General features: G+C 40.4%; 1 protein-coding gene across 1 annotated transcript in view; it reads right to left on the bottom strand.

Moving 5' to 3' along the window:
- The window catches only part of GNB4 (G protein subunit beta 4), a 55,669-nt gene extending 41,577 nt beyond the window's left edge, over positions 1-14,092 (bottom strand). Inside the window, exon 1 of the mRNA XM_029214671.1 lies at positions 13,917-14,092. The gene's annotated coding sequence lies outside the window, so the exon portion shown is untranslated. The remainder of the gene's footprint in view (positions 1-13,916) is intronic.
- Between the last annotated feature and the right edge of the window lie 1,279 nt (positions 14,093-15,371).

The following is a 15,371-nucleotide window of genomic DNA, read 5'->3' as shown; positions in this document are numbered from 1 at the left end:
AGCCTGTGCTCTAGAGCCCACGAGCCACAACTACTGAGCCCGCACTCCACAACTACTGAAGCCCATGTGCTCTAGGGCCCACGTGCCGCAACTACTGAAGCCCGTGCACCTAGAGCCCGTGCTCCGCAACAAGAGAAGCCACCGCAATGAGAAGCCCGCGCACTGCAACGAAGAGTAGCTCCTGCTCGCCGCAACTAGAGAAAGCCTGTGTGCAGCTATGAAGACCCAACGCGGCCAAAAATAAATTAATAAATTAATTTTTTAAAAAGGGGGCTATCTCAAACTACACCCACCTCCTGAAGATCTCAATACCTGACTCTCCAACAGCACCTTGCCCATCTCACTCCAATGCCGTGACTCTTGGATCGGGGCATTATTAATGTTGTATCAATCAGGTGTGTAAGGGAAGAAACATGGTTCATAACCACTAATTTAACCAAATAGCCTAATCATTAGTTCTCAGAGGGTGGGGACCAGTAGCATCAGCATCACTGAGGATCTTGCTGGAAATGCAAACTTTTAGGCCCTTTGCCAGGCCTAAACAACCAGAGACTCTGAGATGGAGCCCAGCAATCTGTGGTTAACAAGCACGCCAGGTTATTCTGATGCCTCCTGGAGTTTGAGAACCACAGGTCTAAACTCTTGTCTAAAACCACTGGATTGGAGGAAACCTCAAGGGTGTGTGTTCATTTATTAAGAAGTTCCTAAAAAACTAAATGGCATTTATATTATCTTCCTGGTCAAACACAACACCTAGATACTTAAAAAAAAATAAAGATAATGGATGGAAAACATAATTACAGAAAGTAATCATTCCCATTCCAATTGGTTTTAAAATAGAGCAAACCTGGGACTTCCCTGGTGGCGCAGTGGTTAAGAATCCGCCTGCCAATGTAGGAGACATGGGTTGGAGCCTTAGTCCGGGAAGATCCCACATGCCGCGGAGCAACTAAGCCCGTGCACCACAGCTGCTGAGCCTGCGAGCCACGGCTGCTGAGCTCGCGTGCTACAGCCGCTGAGCCTGTATGCCTAGAGCCCATGCTCCGCAACGGGAGAAGCCACCACAATGAGAAGCCCGCGCACTGCAACGAAGACCCAACACAGCCAAAAATAAACAAATAAATAAATAATAGAGCAAAACTATTTCCCATATCTGAATTATGAAATTTTTTAGTTTTATTTTTCTGAAGGATAGCTTGGGAATGAGAAAAGAAGCAACAGGAAAAAAGAAGCTTCCATATACATTTCCTATTTCAACACTCACACCTTAACATATTTTTTACAAAGAAATCAATAACAATTCCTTGACGTATTTCAGGTGTTATCTTCCCTTTCCTCAAGGGAAACAATGCATCTGGTAAAATCTTTATTTTCTTTCCTTTTTTTTTTGGCAGCCATTGCCTTCTTTAAAATAATCTACTTGTATTTGGTCTTGCTTTACTCTTTAAGAAATATAAGAATGAAATAAACACCAGGATTGAAAAGGACAACTTAAGAACCAAGCTATCTTCTATGTTGAAATACCCATGTCACCTGAAAAGACAGATACTTGAAAACAATGTTTTAAATTCAAGTCTTAAATGTATTAATCTTTGTTAAAGTAGCAAAGTATATGAGAAAATACCCCGAAGAAAACAGTGTTTCGTGTATCCTTGGAATTAACTAAAAAAGGAACTTGGATTATGAAATGCCAAAACTGACTTTTATATATTTTTCTTTAAAACAAAAAAACCCACTTGTGATTAAGTTTTCTTAACAAGGCACAACAGGATCAGTCTACACATAGGCATAAATCAATCAACAAGAAACCAAGTTCTTTATCTAAATGTCATAAACAGATCCACTTAGGGTGAACACTTTGACTCCTTTTTTTTTTTTTCTGGTGGTACGTGGGCCTCTCACTGTTGTGGCCTCTCCCGTTGCGGAGCACAGGCTCCGGACGCGCAGGCTCAGCGGTCATGGCTCACGTGCCTAGCTGCTTCGTGGCATGTGGGATCTTCCCGGACTGGGGCGCGAACCCGTGTCCCCTGCATTGGCAGGCGGACTCTCAACCACTGCGCCACCAGGGAAGCCCGGGGTGAACACTTTGGATAATAATTTGAGGCTCTATCATTGAACAGGCTATGTCATCGTTGCAGAAATCTAAACTAAGATGGTAAATTCCATGACCCCAAAAAATATCATGCATAAAATGTTTTTTAAAGAATAGGGCTTCCCTGGTGGCACAGTGGTTGAGAGTCTGCCTGCCGATGCTGGGGACACGGGTTCGTGTCCCGGTCCGGGAGGATCCTACATGCCGCGGAGTGGCTGGGCCCATGGGCCATGGCCGCTGAGCCTGCACGTCCGGAGCCTGTACTCCGCAACGGGAGAGGCCACAGCAGTGAGAGGCCCGCGTACCGCAAAAAAAAAAAAAAAAGAATAGGAATTCATGAAATTAAAAGCAAATGGATTTTGTTGTTTCATTCCTACACATTTTTTACATTTGTGTTATAAATTAAATGTGAGACATCTGCAATGTCTTAAGACTATTTGCCATTTATAAAAGCTGTGTTTAACCCTAAGTTCTTTGAGTTTGATTTTTAAATTAAAATTAAATTAAATTTTTAATTAAAAAATTATCCTTAATCAAGGAAAGGGAAAAGAAGGGGAAGAAGTCTTGAGGCAAAGCTAACAAAAACTAAAACTACTGTAATATCAAGTACTACATGAAAACCTGATGCAGAGTACATGTTTTAAATATAAAGTGGATATGCTTCTGTTCTTTTTAGTGCATCCCTTTTAAATTCCCACATACATATATAGAGAGAGATACAATGGAAAATTTAAGTGATTAGGTTTAGCTTTTTTCCATTTAACATTCTGGGAAGGCTTTCCAAAAAAGAGTTTTCTTCCTGCATTTCCTATTATTTTTATCTCTAGTCCCAAGTACATAATAAATGAGCACTATTCCAACTGCTGTCAATTCATATCATCATGTGATTTATTCTTCCACTCAACAAACATGTATTTAACACCTACCCTGCACCAGGCACAAGAACTGACCCGTCCCAATCAGAAAAATTCATCTTCTCACAAGAAAGATAATAATTACATTAAGATGTAAGTGCCGCAATACTGAACATATTTAGAGTGTTATGTCACCAAAACCAAATGTTTCATGAGAATGTGACTGAACTCAACATACTAAGGATTTCCCTTAAACTAAATGCAATACATTCCAAAAACACTGTCTGTGAATCCACTGAAACCACTTTCAGTATGCTTGTATTTTTAGCTGTACAACCTCTTAAAGTAACCAGTTCTATAAATTCGCTGTCAGAGATGTAAAATAGGAGGGTATTTCCTTTTACTTAGTCCTCAAACTACTTTCTCTAAGTTGCAACGCCTCTAGTTTTAGTATTTCCAAGGCTTCGTGAACCAAACATTAGGAAAATGAATTACGATTATGTACATTACAGATCATAACCTTGTCAGCCCGTCTTTTCTCATATGACTTCACTCAAATATTATCACCTCTTGGATTTTTTTGATAGGACCGTGCATGGTTCATCTTTGTACCACTAAGTCACAAAGTCTTATACCCTTTAAAGTCACATAATTTGCTTTTGTTTTACCAGAAACAACACAAACTCACCAGACCTGATTACATATTACTCTTGGTTATATCTAAAAATTTTTTTAAATTAATCCCACCGCTAAAGGATGAAAATATGACAGCTGGATACATCAGAATTTCATCCAACAAATTTTTATGAGTGCCTAGCAGGCATCAATCATGATCTAACTCATTTGCTGAGTTGGCTCGATAGCACAAAATGTGACTTGTGTAATTAACATATTCATAGAACGGTAGCTACAATTCCGTATGTTCAGTTTTAATAAAAGTAAAATATCTTAAAATTACCAATAATAAGTCGAAATAGAGTATAGCACTCAGTGCCTTTCTCCCAGGGCAGATTTCATTCTTTCTAACATAAAGCTATAATGCCTATGCACGAGGTAAAACTTTGGAAGTTTTACTAATTAAGAAGCAAGTGTACTTATATGATGTTGGTCTGAGATGAACAGATATCCACCAACCCTACTTCAGTATCACACTTTCTTTACCAAAATGTCATCTGATTGCTCTCTTGGGTTTAGACTAACAGCTAATTAATAACCCACACTAGCTATTTGCAACTCCACTCCATCCCCAGCTCCCTACTCCTACAATTAATATCCTCAAAATCCATCAATCAACAGAGAGTTTATCTCCACCAGGTGGCTTGAACAGTGTATTCACTTTTAGTTACATTTACATTGTAGTCGCATACAGTTTTAGTCTACTGCTCAGACTGTCCTATTGATGTTTTCATCCTGCCACACTCACTATCACATACACCAATACTGCCCTTCAGCAGCCTTAAGGAAACACACATTGCTCCTGATGCTTCACAATCCCTTCATAACCTGTCTCTCTATCATCGCTAGAAACTATACACAGATGTTCCCTCATGGAAAGATTAGTTATAACCATGGGGGAAATTTACATACAAACATTTCTCTCCTTTTTTATATCTTAAGGCATGGAGGAGTCTTTGTGTGTGTTTTTAAATTCATTTTCCCCCAAAATCTTCCTTAGTGGCGCATTAATAATTAATAAACATAATAAAATTCCTTGTTGATAAAGTTTAATTCCCAAAAGTAAAGGTTAACATAACCATGAAAACTAGTATCTATTAAAACTTTTAAAATACCAACTGCTTTTGCTTTTTTACACCAAATGACAAGGAGACCACATTTTTCAAAAAGTTTATTCTCTCCCAACAACTTCCCTAGGGGCACATTTAGTAAGCAATGCACATAATGACATCCCTTGTTGACGAATTTCAATTTCCTTAAGTAATTAGCTGTCTACCATTTTTCCATTTAAATACATAATTTAATTTACAGAAGCCTAGAAAGTAAAATTGTTTCAAATTGTTTCCTTATAAAACTAGTCATTATAAGCCTTGTTAATTATCCTAAATACCATGTACAACATGCCAGTTGTACAACAGAGCCTCATTCAGCTTAAGTTGCATTACTGGGGTTTTAATTTCACAAACCAAAGAGTTAACGTTCAATTTTCGTATTTTAAACAATTCCTGGGTAAAGGTGTTTAGGTGGGGAACTCATAAAAATTGAAGGGGAAAAAAACAGAGTCAAGCCATTGGTAAATGTCATCATAATAAAAATACCAAAACTTCCTATGTAAGAGCCCAGAGGTTACTAGCACTTTGAGCACAGGAGCCACTGTCCTCATCTTTGTCCCTACCAAAGTAGTGTTCTCACTTTATGATACAGATTCTATCAATTTCTCTATAGCTAAAAATGTATTACAAATTACATGATGAAGAAGAAAAAGTAAGGCTTCTAAAAACATGGTAGGACTCCCCTGGTGACGCAGTGGTTAAGAATCCACCTGCCAATGCAGGGGACACGGGTTCGAGCCCTGGTCCGGGAAGATCTCACATGCCACGGAGCAACTAAGCCCATACGCCACAACTACTAAGCCTGAGCTCTAGAGCCCGCGAACCACAACTACTGAGCCCACCTGCCACAACTACTGAAGCCCGTGTGCCTAGAGCCTGTGCTCCACAACGAGAAGCCACCACAATGAGAAGCACGCACACCACAACGAAGAGTAGCCCCCACTTGATGCAGCTAGAGAAAGCCCGCCTGCAGCAACGAAGACCCAACACAGCCAAAAATAAATTTTAAAATAAATAAATAAAAAATAAAACATGGTATTTTTGAAGAGGTAAGAATGAATGTTTAAAGACAGTCATTACCCAATTGTTTATATAACCAAAAATTATAAAAATAAATCAATTGGAGAGCTAAAGGCGAAACTGGGGAAAAAAATTTTAAGCTGTATATTGCCTTAAATGTTAAATATGGACATTAAGAGAAACTTTATATTATTTTAGCAAGTCAATAGTACACAAGTGTTGAAATCATTTAATGTGATATCTACTTCAAAACAGATTAAATAAGATATAGTTCTCAAATTCTGTAAGAAAAAGCTCTCCATAATACATACTAGGAAAGTGGTATTGAGGAACACAGGCTGTAAACTTATCAAGCTTTTTTTTTTTTTGGCTGTGCTGCCCGACCAGGGATTGAACCTGTGCCCCTTGCAGTGGAAGCACAGGAGTCCTAACCACTGGACTGCCAGAGAATTCCCCTTATCAAGCATTTTTGTTGTTGTTATTCATAACTATTACACCAAAGGAAATTCTTTGGTGCCTGTACCATTCATAGGACATTAGTAGGAAGGCTGCAGTGAAGCACAGTAGTTAAGAGTGCTGCCTCTAGCACCCAACTGTTGGGGTTTGAATACTGGCTTTTCCCCTGGCATATGTTAACTGACAACTGGAAAAGTCAACAAAGGTTAGCTGACATTATTAGTACAGTTGAGAAAAAGATGTCTTTGCACTAAAGATGGAAAAATGTTAAAAATATTTTAAGAGAAGAATTGTATTTAAGCAGAAATTATTTTAAGTAATCAAAACATTTTGGAGCTAGTTTTATTTTTCATCCTAAGCCAGATAGTTCTTTAAATCTAACTACTGCCAGTTTTCTTTTCATTCTTTCCAACCTTATTATGGTTAATTTTGAGGCTTACCTAAAATTTAAATTTTCAAATCTTTGTAACTTAAAAGTTAATTATCCAGTTTGTGATCAAGACTCATCCACTTTTATTTCTTCCTACTGACCTGCTCTACTATCTCCTGCTTATTAGTACTCCCTCCACCAGAGGGCAGACAAAAGAAAGATGAAGTCGTGAAACACAAAGCTGATAACCTGTTAGCTTCCAGAAAACCTGGAGCAGTGTCACCAAAAAACAGCACCGATGTTATGGGATTCTCTGAGACAGTCTTCTCCAATTGCCATAGTGTTAAATAAAATACAGCCAGAAAGTTGGCAAATATTAATTCATGCATTTATTCGTTCATTCAACAAATATCTGAATTCCAACCACATGCCTGGCACATTCCAGGCTCCAGGGAGTAAACAAAAAGTTTCCCGTGGTCATGGAGCTTTATTCTATATTTGTCTAGGAGAAGATTACAAAGCTCGTGAATAAATAACAATTTCAAGTACAGAAAAGTACTACGCAGGGGGGAAAAAAACCTGCAAGAAGTTAGAGGGTGACCAGGAAGGCTATTTTTAAATAAATTAATCTAAGTAAAGACCTGAATGAAATGAGGAAATGAGCCATGCCTTAAATGGAGAAGAGCATTCCAGGTACAAGAAATAGTATTGATAAATGCAAAGGCCCTGAGGCAGAAACTAACCTGGCAAACTGAATCAACAGGAGAGAGTAGAGTAAGGCTGGAGGGGAGTAAGCAAAGCAGAAGATATAACAGAGGTGGGTAAGAGCCCAAACATGTGATCATGTAGGCCTCCTGACCATAATAAAAACTTCAGTTTTCATCTAACAGTAATGTGTTCTGATGACTGGGAGATATAATCTGATTTGATTGATACCTTTTAAAGTTCATGCTGGCTGCTAGGCAACACAGACACCGAAAGCTGAAAGACCAGTTAGGCACTATTACAGTAGTCTGGACCAGGAAAGATGGTGGTTTGACACAAGGGTAGTGGCAGTGGAGGTGATGAAAAACAGACAAATTTGGAATAATTCTTAAGTTAGAGGCCATAATACTTGCCAATGGAGGAACAGATATAGGATGAGTCAATCAGGATAACTCTTAGGAGTTTTAGACTGAACAACTGGGTGGATAGTGATACCATTTACTGAGTTGGAAAAGAATAAGAAGCCACAGCCAGTGAGGCAGGATGAAAATCAGAGTTAGTGTCCCATAAGACAAGGGAAAAAATGCTTCAGTAAGGAAGGAGTTATCTATCACTTGTGTCAAACGTGGCTGAGAGATCTAACTTGGCAAGACTGACATCCCTGGTGACCTTGAATGGTTCTGTGGCATAGGAAGGATAAAGTCTCTGGAGTAGGTTCAGAAGAAGAGGGAGAGGAGGAGTTGAGAAGCAGATACAGCCTACATGGAATCTTTCCAAGATTTTTGGACACTAAGTAGCTTTATTACTTTTTGAAGTTTTAACTTTCCATGTTTTTGGAATTTCAAACTTAAAGTTCAAAATTTTAATATAGTGAATACTCTTATTCCCTTCACCTAGATTCACCGGTTGTTAACATTTGCCACATTTGCTTTATTGCTCTCTCTATATGTAATAATTATTATTGCTTATCCATTTGAGAGTAAATTGAAGATATTTTGACCCTTTACTCCTAAATAATTCACTGTGTATCTTCTAAAAACAAGGGCATTTTCCTACATAACTACAGTACAATTATCAAATTCAGGAAATTTAACATGTTAAATTTGATACAATATTATTTAATATTCAGTACATATTCAAGTTTAATATTTAATATTCAGTACATATTCAAGTTTTGCCAACGTCTCCATAATGTTCTTAGAGTAACTGGATTTCCCAAAACCCAAGATCCAATCCAGGATTATGCATTGCATTTAACTGACAGGTCTCCTGAACTTCCTTTAATCTGGAACAGTTCCTTTGCCTTTCTTTGTCTTTCATGACATTAACATGTTGGAAGAGTACAAGTCAGTTACTTGGTAGAACAATCCTCAGTTAAGGTCCCTCAACTGTTTCCTTGTGATTAGATTTTGGTTACACATTTCAGAAATACCACAGAAAAGTAATGACATCCCTATTTCAAGCATGTCAAAAGGAACATTTTTTTTCTAACATCTTTATTGGAGTATAATTGCTTTACAATGGTGTGTTAGTTTCTGCTTTATAACAGAGTGAATCAGCTATACATATACATATATCCTCATATCTCTTCCCTCTTGTGTCTCCCTCCCACCCTCCCTATCCCACCCCTCTAGGTGGTCATAAAGCACCGACTGATCTCCCTGTGCCATGCGACTGCTTCCCACCAGCTACCTATTTTACATTTGGTAGTGTATATATATCCATGCCACTTTCTCACTTCGTCCCAGCTCACCCTTCCCCCTCCCCGTGTCCTCAAGTCCATTCTCTACGTCTGAGTCTTTATTCCTGTCCTGCCCTTAAGTTCTTCAGAACCATTTTTTTTTCTTTTTTAGAATCCATATATATGTGTTAGCATATGGCATTTGTTTTTCTCTTTCTGACTTACTTCACTCTGTATGACAGACCCTAGGTCCACCTACCTCACTACAAATAACTCAGTTTTGTTCCTTTTTATGGCTGAGTAATATTCCATTGTATATATGTACCACATCTTCTTTATCCATTCATCTGTTGATGGACACTTAGGTTGCTTCCATGTCCTGGCTATTGTAAATAGAGCTGCAGTGAATATTGTGGTGCATGACTCTTTTTGAATTATGGTTTTCTCAGGGTATATACCCAGGAGTGGAATTGCTGGGTCGTATGGTAGTTCTATTTTTAGTTTTTTAAGGAACCTCCATACTGTTCTCCATAGTAGCTGTATCAATGTACATTCCCACCAACAGGGCAAGAGGGTTAAAAGGAACATGTTTATCCCACTACTGGTGATGTTAATTTTGATCACTTGACTGAAGTGGTATCTGCCAGATTTCTCCACTGTGAAGTTACTGTCTTCCCCTTGGTTGTTAATCTCCAGAGAGATCACTGGAAACAGTAGTAATACCCTTTTCCTCATCGACCTTTCTCTATTAGTAACACTTGCCTGAATCAATATTATCATGATGGTTGCAAACTAGTGACTTTTCTAACTCTATTGTTCCTTCTACAGTTTTTATTGGTGGTCTACCAGGAACAGTTTTTCCCTTTTTCTTATTTTATTTATTTATTATGGACTTGTGGATTCTGTTTTCATTCAACGGGTTACATTACTATTATTATTAATTTTGATGCTCAAATTTTCCCAGATTTGTCTGTTCAAGCTAGTTCCTACATCCCTTTGACATGCCCCCATTATTTTTTTGAACCCGTCCTTATTTTGTGTTCTAGTCTCATCTTATACTTTCCCTTCCCCAGCTCTCGAATCAGCTATTTAGGTCTGTGCACTGGTTGTGCTCACTGCTACTAGGGTGTCATTACTTCTAGCCCTTTCATCAGACAGAGCTAGGAATTATATGCATGTCTGTATGAATGTAGGTATATATATATTTTAATTATTATTATTTTTTTGCAGTACGCGGGCCTCTCACCGTTGTGGCCTCTCCCGCTGCGGAGCACAGGCTCCAGACACGCAGGCTCAGCGGCCATGGCTCACGGGCCCAGCCGCTCCGCGGCATGTGGGATCCTCCCGGACCGGGGCACGAACCCGCGTCCCCTGCATCGGCAGGAGGACCCCCAACCACTGTGCCACCAGGGGAGCCCAATGTAGGTATATTTTAATCATGAGTTCATATGTATAACTCTAATTCCAATCCAACACTATAGAGGTCTTCATTGCCTTCTTCTGTTTCATATTTTTTATTTCCCTTCTCCCACAGTGAAAACCCTAGCTCTCAAAATAGCAATGAATTTACTCATTTGCTCAATCCTACAAAACACACAAAATAGTTTCAGAACTGCTATATCTCTACACTATAGATAACAGCCTACTACACATGGTTCAAGGTTTTTTGTTTTTGTTGTTGGCAGTCCTTTCACCTTTAGGTTAAAGGCATATAATCAAAGTCCTGTGTTAAAAACTTACTTGGATTCATTTTTTTGCTTCTGAGAGTTTACGTTATTCACTAAAATACAGTTAGTTCATCTGTTGCTGTTTGTATTCAATTTTGGAGGCTTTTTTCTCCCAACCCTGTTAATTTCATTCTTGAACATATAAAACATTACCAAGTTTCCAAAGCTCATAACTACACAAAAAGGTATAATCAGAGCAATGCCATTCCCTCCACCATCCCTTTTACTCAGTTCCTACCCACCCCCTACAGGTAGCTAGTTTCTGGTTACCTCTTCTCTATTTTTGTTCTATCAAAAGATTATGCTTTCTCAATGTGGAACAGAGAAATGGGACAGCATACTGGATCAAGAAAGAATTTTAAGATGGGAGACATAACAGAATGTTTGTATTATAATGTAAATGATTCCACAGAAACTGAAATTGAAGGTGGAGAAGGGATGGGATAACTGCATAAAGAAATATCTATCAAAATAACTTCTGGTTTAAATTTGAGGGATATCAAAAGGTTCCCATATTCCAAAATAGATGCCATCTTGTTTGTAACCTTCCAAATTAGTTATACCTATGGCTCTAGAGAACCCACATAAAATGGGGTTATTATTTTGGAAGGATAATTAAGCTATCACTACCTATTAATGTCAGTAGGAGAAATTCTGCCCTGGCAAGAGGGAGGTTTTGAACTTTGAGCTAGACATTTAAGCAGGAATAGAGAGGTGAGAAGAGAATGGGTGACATGAGGATCTGTGTAGTAACACAGATGGATAGTAACGATCGTGCTAGAAAATCAAACCCACATCTCTGGCACGTCTTGGAAAATTTACAAATATGCTATTGAGTAACTGAGGGTTATTCCTCATGTCCTGGCACTAAGTCAGTGTGGCACAGAGGGAAGAACATGAACTTTAGAGACAGAGCGGTCTGGCCTTAAATCCCAACTGAGTTACCTAACAGCTACATAACCACTGGCAAGTTACTTAACATCTCAGAGTCACAATTTTCTTACCTGTAGAACTGGATAATATCTCTTTTGCCAAGTTAATGTAGAATATAAACAGAATAATGTATAGAATTGCCCCTGGCCCAGAACATATGCTTAATAAGTAGTTCCTATAATAAATGCAGATTAACAAGGTAAAGAAATTACACAGTGTGTTTCAATAACATGCTTAAAAGAAATCAGTGAAATCACACCATCTCAGGCAGTATTTGGTAAGGGCAAAAAAAATGTCCAACACGTAGTTCCAATTCTCAATTTTCAAAATGTCCCAGAGTCTATTTTTAAAGTGTAAAAATATGTGCTGACATACTAAAGTGCCAATGATTTAAAAGAAACAATTCTGAGGAGATGTTGATCAAATGTTAAAAACTTCCAGTTAGGGACTTCCCTGGTGGTGCAGTGGTTAAGAATTCTCCTGCCAATGCGGGGGACACGGTTCGAGCCCTGGTCTGGGAAGATTCCACATGCTGCAGAGCAACTAAGCCTGTGCGTCACAACTACTGAGCCCGCGTGCTACAACTACTGAAGCCCGCACGCCTAGAGCCCATGCTCTGAAACAAGAGAAGCCACCACAACGAAGACCCAAAGCAGCCAAAAATTAATTAATTAATTAATTAAAAAAAAACAACTTCCAGTTATAAGATGAATAAGTTCTGGGGGCTTAATGTACAACATGGTGACTACAGTTAACAATACTGTATTGCATACTTGAAAGTTGCTAAAAGAATAATCTTAAATGTCACACACACACAAAGGTGATGGATGTATTAACTAACTTTAACTGTGGTAATCATTTTGTAATTTATATATCTATCAAATCATCACGTTGTACACCTTAAACTTACACAATGTTATGTGCCAATTATATCTCAATAAAACTGGAGAAAATAATAAAAGAAGCAATACCAACGACTCTGAATAATCTCCTAAGTAATGCCTATGGCTCACAAAGAGATGAACATAAATGTATCAAAAGGCATATTAACCTATTTTATAATTTTATAAATGTGTATACACAAGAGAATTAAGGACGTTCAATAAAGCAATGTTTTAAAAGTTTCTATTTCACTTTCAAATTGATCTACAAACCAAAATGCAACATGGAAAGTCTTAAAGTGATCTTTAACTAAATACTGAAATATACAATAAACTTTCAGAGCCTAGAATCAGTAATAACCCCAAAGCCCCACACTGAAGAGCCTTAAAATGCGCAATGGCAATAAGACACAAAGCATACAATTTTACCCGTCGTTTTCCTCGCCGACTAGAAATGACTTCTCTTTCATCTTAAATAAGCAGTGTGTGCTCTACCTCTGTTCTAGAAGACGCACTTAGAGGTCACAATCTCAGTATGCAATACCAAAACGATTAGAATTCATCAACAATTCAATGCCGAACGTCTTAAGAAAACTTTCCAGTAGGGTGCTAATCCACAGACCGAGCTATTTTGCTTGTGGAAGGAGAAAGATGCATCCACACCCTTTACTAAAAGAGAAAAGGAAGGAGTGGGAGAAAAGGAAAGAGAGAGAGAGATGCAAAATAACAAGACACTGCTTCTATAACCAAATGAAAGTCTGTTTTGAAACTTTGGGAAATTCTTCCTCTGCCGAAGAGCAATAAATATCAAAGTACAATACAAGGCAATCATTTGTGTTTTGAAAGCAGAAAAGAATGCGGAGAGAAAAGGAAAACATTTTATCATGTACTGAACTTACAAGTATTCAAAATCCTTAATTCCTTCCCCCCGCCAAATATTGGGCATCATCATATCCTTTACAAAATAAATTTAACACGAAACCACTGGACTCATTTTTAGCACTCGGTGGAGAACTTTTATCTCTCCCAGCGCTCACCACCCAATAACCCTTCTGGGGAGCCCTGAATAACCGCTATTCTCGGAACAAACGCACGCTCGCGTTCCAGTGCCCCGGAGGCGCCTCGGGGCGCGGAGAGAAACCTGGGGGTCTGGAGGCCAAGGACCATAGACCGCCCCTTCGCTGCCCAGAAAGTGCCCGAAGCGGCGGCCGAGCGGCTGGTCCCCGCACCGGAGCGAAGCGCCACCGAGGCGCGCCCGCCCCGTCCCTCCCGGGCAGGGTCCGCCTCCTGGAGTCCCCCGTCCCCGAGTCAGGAGGACCCCGCCGGCCGCGCCTCACGCCCCCTGAGGGAAGCCCGGGATGCCCCCGCGGGGCGCACCGAGAAGCCGCAGCTAGCGCGGCCGCCGCCTACCTGAAGGGAGCTTGGGCCCGTGTGGACTGGACGTGCGGAGGTCAGCTGGGCGCTCAGCAGCCCCCGGCGCGCGGAGCCGGCTTGCAGAGCGCAGAGTACCGCCGAGACCAGCACCGCCGAGATCCGCCGACCACACCCAGGCCCGCGCCTCCCAGCAGCCAACTCCGCTGCGCGCGGGGCCGGGGCGGGGACGTGGCTCGAGGCGCGAGGCGCGAGGCGCGAGGCACGAGGCGCGCGAGCCCGCGGGGACGCGCCGTGGACGCGCGCAGACCCTGGAGCGTGCGCGGCCCGGGCGGGGGGCGAAAGCAGCTGGCGCGCAGCGGAGCGTCTGCTTCCTATTTTCTCTCTCGTTTCCTGCTAGAAGAAGAAAAACATTTATTCCCGGGCAGTTTCGTTTTCTTGGTTCGGCGCCTGGACGCTGGAGCACACTTCTCAGTAGCGCCCAAGTGGTGTGGCCGGTTTCCTTCCTGCCACCGCACAGGCCTCAGCTTGCTCGTGGGCAGGATAGAGGGGCTGATTTAGAAGACCTCAAAGTCCCGTTTAGGTTTAACATTCTGGAATTCTAAATGTAAGAGAGTAAACTGAAGCCCAGAGTCTTACAAAATTGCATTGCAATCCCAGCTCTACCGTCCCTAGTTGTATGACCGTGTACCATCTCAGGGCCTCAGTTTCATCATGGGCAAAATAGGGATACTGTACGTGCCTCAAAAAGGTGCGAAAATTTTAACTGCGTTAACAGTTGCACAGAACCTGCCTCTAAATAAATGATCAATGCTTGGAAGTTATCGTTACTGTTGTCACTGATGAAACCGGGCCTTCCAGATAACCCTGTCAAGTTGCTCATCTCTGCATGAGTTAAACATCACATGCAACCGACTTTTTCTAGATTTCTAGGGGTGTTTCATGTTTAAAATGTCATAAAATGAATGCATCTACCCAATTTGCTTCCTCTGAAGTCAGTACCGCCCGGGAGCAATTTTCCTCTCCCCACCCCCATCTTTCTTCTGAGTTAATTCCAGTTTGACAGACTGTTGCTATAGCATTCCTGCTCTGACGTCAAACAATTTAAAGAAACAGCCCTGGGTAACGACAACTGCAGAGGAGTTCTTTGTAGAGTTTTTGTGCTGGAGAAACGTTTGAACAATATCTTAAGAGAACTTTAACACCTCCGCAGCCCTTCCATTTCTTCTTCAGCAGCGTCCCACCATCACCTGGAATAAATCTTTTAGTACCTTCATGATGAGCACACCCTGACTGCAGCTGTGGAGAAAATGTGACCGTTTTGTTTAAAAGCCAGACCATGACAAAAATGGAAACAGCTGTGGTGCTAGGGTGATGAAATTATAGGTGGTTTTTTCCCCAAAATTTTCATTTTCCTTAATGTGGGGTGCTTGTTTCCATTAAGAAGAAAGAGGAGAAATGCCAAATCTTCTACATATCAGTGTCTGAAAAGTT

The sequence above is a fragment of the Monodon monoceros genome, unplaced genomic scaffold (assembly GCF_005190385.1).
Source record: "Monodon monoceros isolate NGI ecotype Baffin Bay Population unplaced genomic scaffold, NGI_Narwhal_1 Super_Scaffold_11, whole genome shotgun sequence".
NCBI lineage: Eukaryota > Metazoa > Chordata > Mammalia > Artiodactyla > Monodontidae > Monodon > Monodon monoceros.
Note: the sequence above shows the minus strand (reverse complement) of the source record. Positions and strands in the feature narration are given on the sequence as shown.